The sequence below is a fragment of the Dendrobium catenatum genome, unplaced genomic scaffold (genome assembly GCF_001605985.2).
Source record: "Dendrobium catenatum unplaced genomic scaffold, ASM160598v2 fragScaff_scaffold_743, whole genome shotgun sequence".
Taxonomy (NCBI): Eukaryota; Viridiplantae; Streptophyta; class Magnoliopsida; order Asparagales; family Orchidaceae; genus Dendrobium; species Dendrobium catenatum.
In genome coordinates this window covers 5,236,878-5,240,866 of record NW_021319205.1, presented here as the reverse complement: position 1 = coordinate 5,240,866, position 3,989 = coordinate 5,236,878, and positions in this window count along the sequence as shown.

Sequence of the window (3,989 nt, the reverse complement as noted above, 5' to 3'; positions counted from 1 at the left end):
AGCTGGCGGGCAAGCCTGGGCCAGCCACGATTGAAAACACTTGCCCATTCGTCTTGGCCGGGCAGCAGGCCTTAGTGCGGAGCTTGGCAGGTCAACACTGCAGAGTAGACCTCTCAATATTGGACCCAACCCGAAACCAGATCCAACCCGACCCGTAATTTTCGGGTTTGGGTTGAAGCCGAACCCGAAAGCGGGTCGGGTTCGGGTCCGGAAAATGGAACCCGTTTGCAAAAACGGGTCGGGTTCGTGTTGACCCGACGGTGCTGGGTCAACCCGAAAAACCAGTTTATTTCAAATTCTCTCGGCAGCCCTTCCATTCCGCTGCGCCCCGTCGCTGCCCCGATTCCCCCTGCCCCTAAAGCCCCCGGCTGCCGCCGGCGCTTTCGCTGCCACCCCGCGGCCCGACAGGCTCCGCTTCGCCAGCTCCGCACTGAGTGCCCGCTGCTCGCCAGACAACGCTTCCGTCCGCGCAGGCGGCGACGCCGGCGAGGCCAGTTCCTCCGTTCCCGCTCGCCCGCTAGCTCCTCTGTCCAGAGACAGCGAAGGCGCGCCGCGTGCAGTGTCCCGAGACGGCGGAGACTCCCGAAGCGCGAGGCCAGGCCAGCTGTTACGCGTTTCCATCCCGAGCGCAAGGCCGAGCGGCGAGCCAGGCCAGTTTCGCGTTCCATCCCGAGGCGGCTACGCGGGTCGGGTCGGGTTGACCCGTACCCAAAGCGGTCGGTCGGGTCCAGAAAATTGACATTTTGCAAACCGGGTCGGGTCAACCCGAACCCGAATAATACGGGTCAGTTTCGGTTCGGGTCAACCCGACCCCGTAACCAGAAATTATAGGTTCTACTAGCGAGCGGCAGCGCCGGGCCTGCGGGCAGCGAATCGGGCAGCGCGGGGCAGCGAGCTGCGGCAGAGAAATTTGATTTTTTTAAAAATAAAGGGTTTTTCGGGTTGACCCGGCAACCCGTCGGGTCAACCCAAAACCTGACGCCGTTTTTGCAAACGGGTCGGTTTTTCCGGACCCAAACCCGGACCCGCTTTCAGGTTCGGGCAACCCAAACCCGAAAATTTCAGGTCGGGTTCGGGTCGGGATCCAATATTGACAGGTCTAAATGTTTCATCTTTGATAGGGTTGAAGTGACTTGATGGGTGTCTCACTTGGAGCGTGAGTCCGAGTTGAGTGTTTTGTGTGAACCCTTGGCTCTTAATGTTGGGGGCAACTCCCATTTATTACTTTATAGAGATAGGAAATTTATCCTTGGGTGACTCTCATGGTGAGTTCTATGAGATACGGGTTTCACCAACTATGGCTCCCCAGACATTTGAAAATTTGAAAATGACTTGTAAGTGTATATTTAGTTCCTGATTCACACGTTCTATTTAGAGGGTAAGTGGTAAAATGACAAATGAATTAATGGCAGATAAAGGATGTCAAATAGTATGAAGAATGAAAAATGTAACGTATTGTCCTATATTTTTATGGTAGTCTCCCCTATCAATGGAATTATCATGTAATAAGTTATGTGAAGTCACTCGCATTTACTCTTATAAGTAGTCCCGCTTGAGGCTTCACTTCTTTCGGACATATAAAGTTAAACCCGCCCTTGCGCAAATTGAAACTTATTCACTACAAGTGCAATGCACATGTTGATTACCAATTATTAGATTTGAATAATAATATCATTTAGAAATATTTGTGCTGTAGTTAAAATTAAAAATTCCATTTGTAAAAACCATCATAATGTTTAATTACTTACATTCTCCTATTTCATTGAGTATTTAGAATACTTTAAAGAATTAAGTTTTATTATATACCAATTTCTGAAGTACTCATCTTTCTTTTTCTTTTTTTCTTTTTTTCATTTGTTTTCATTTTCATATATTTCATATTTTTTAATTTGAGTACATAATAATAATTTTAAATATCCATTTTGCTTTCTTCCTTCAAGTAATCCTAAATTGGATTAGTGTTAAGATGTTTAATAGCTGATTAATAATATTTAAGTTTAACAGTGATTTATCAATCTTAAATCTAACACACTCACTTTCTCTAAACTCAAATTATCCAAAATTTATTTTAAATCTTAGTCACACTAGGTTTATAACATTTAAGTTAAAAGCAAGATAATAACTAGATGATTTTTTTTAGTTAATTATTATGATTTTTAAATTACTGATTCTATTATTCATCCAAATTATCAACCTATAGTTTAGTATTAATTCTTATTTTTAAATATAATTTATTATTATTATTTTTGGCTAAATGAGACAATCAAAGTACAAGCATTGTGGGAGGAATATTTTTAACATCTAAGCAATTATGGGGTTTTTAACTTAAATGTAAATTGAACTAAAAATAGTAAGTAAAAACAACTTAATACCCGTAATATAAAAGAATAGAAGTTGGATAGAAACAAAAAAATGTCTTTTCATTTAAAATGATACAAGGCCATAAGGCAATAAGATACAAAAATAAACTCGAAATATATAGTTGCATAGTGCCACTATCCTTGATCAATTCTACCAATGGAAACCAACACTGCATTCTCAATATCATGATCATACATAGCTCTCACCACAAGCATTTCAAATGACCATGAGATCTCCCCCAAGCACAAAAAAAAAATGCTAAATTAAAGAAAATAAAAAGAATAACTAACCCATTAGGGTGTCAATATTTAACACGGACTTGAAAAACTCGACTCGAAAAAAATTTCCGGGTTCGTGATGACCCAATACCCGAATCAAGGCCGGTTGCCGTAATATTTTCGACGCCGTTGTTAAAATCGGGAGGATTCGGGTTGAACGCAGGAAACCCGGAATGACCCGGAATGCCCGCGATGCCTACACCTAACCGAAGCTTGCCTACTATGACCACAGCTTTGCCCGCGTCGTGTCCCAGGTGGCTTCCAGTCCTTTCCCGCATACTGCGTTGAGTGTCCTAAAGGGTGTGTCCTGACAGTCTAAGCAAACCAACTCTAGTTGTCTGTGTCATCTCGTCAGCATCGCTTCCCGAGCCTTACGCTTCTATACACCACTGCCACAATGCTGCTTCTATTACTTCCGACCACATCGTGTCAACACAGTTTGTGCTTAGTTCCAACCCCACTATCACTCTACACGACTAGATGCGACCACCGTGTCACATTAGTATGGTCATCCCAGCTGTTTCGAAACCCAAAGCATAATCCGGCTCTGCGGGGTCATGTTAGGTTGGACCCAAACTTGAAGAGGGTTCAGGTTCGTGTCCTTAAAAATTTGACTTCGTTTGTAAAAACAGGTCGGATTCGGGTAGACCCGAATATTGTCAATGCCAGTTTCGGGTTCGAACTCGAACCGACCCATGAACCAAAACTGACACCCCAACTAACCATAAAACTCTCTCTCTCTCTCTCCTCTCTCTTCTCTCTCTCTCATCTCTCTCTCTCTCCTCTCCCTCCCTCCTTCTCCAAGCACAACCAAGAGAAACTTTGACAAAATAAAGAAAAACAATCATCACTAAGAGTCTCTATCCTCCTCATGCTCATCCTCAATCCATCATCCATAAAAGGGTAACAAATGAAGGGCATACATATGGGGAATTAGGATAAATGAAGTTAATTCTGGATTTTCAATGAAGTGGCTCTTCTTTAAACATTCCCACTTATCTTCATGAACTTGAGAAGTATTAATGTGGTTTATTTCTTCTACATTATCAAGCTAATGTTTCCTACCAACTCCTACTCCTCATCACACATAAAAATTAGAATTCTATCTCATTTGCATCTTCGTAAATTAGCCACCTACTCACCAAAAATATCAAGGGGATTAGGATCGACCGATACTAGTACTATTGTGGGCTTGACATACTAGATGGGGCCTCACTACGTCTGGCTTTCCTCCTCTAATATCAATCATTTTAAAACCCTTATTTTGTCTGATATTGAGAGTTGATTAATGGGAAAACAGCTGCTCTTCTATTTAACATTACCTAAAACTCTATAGAATTCTTATCGAAC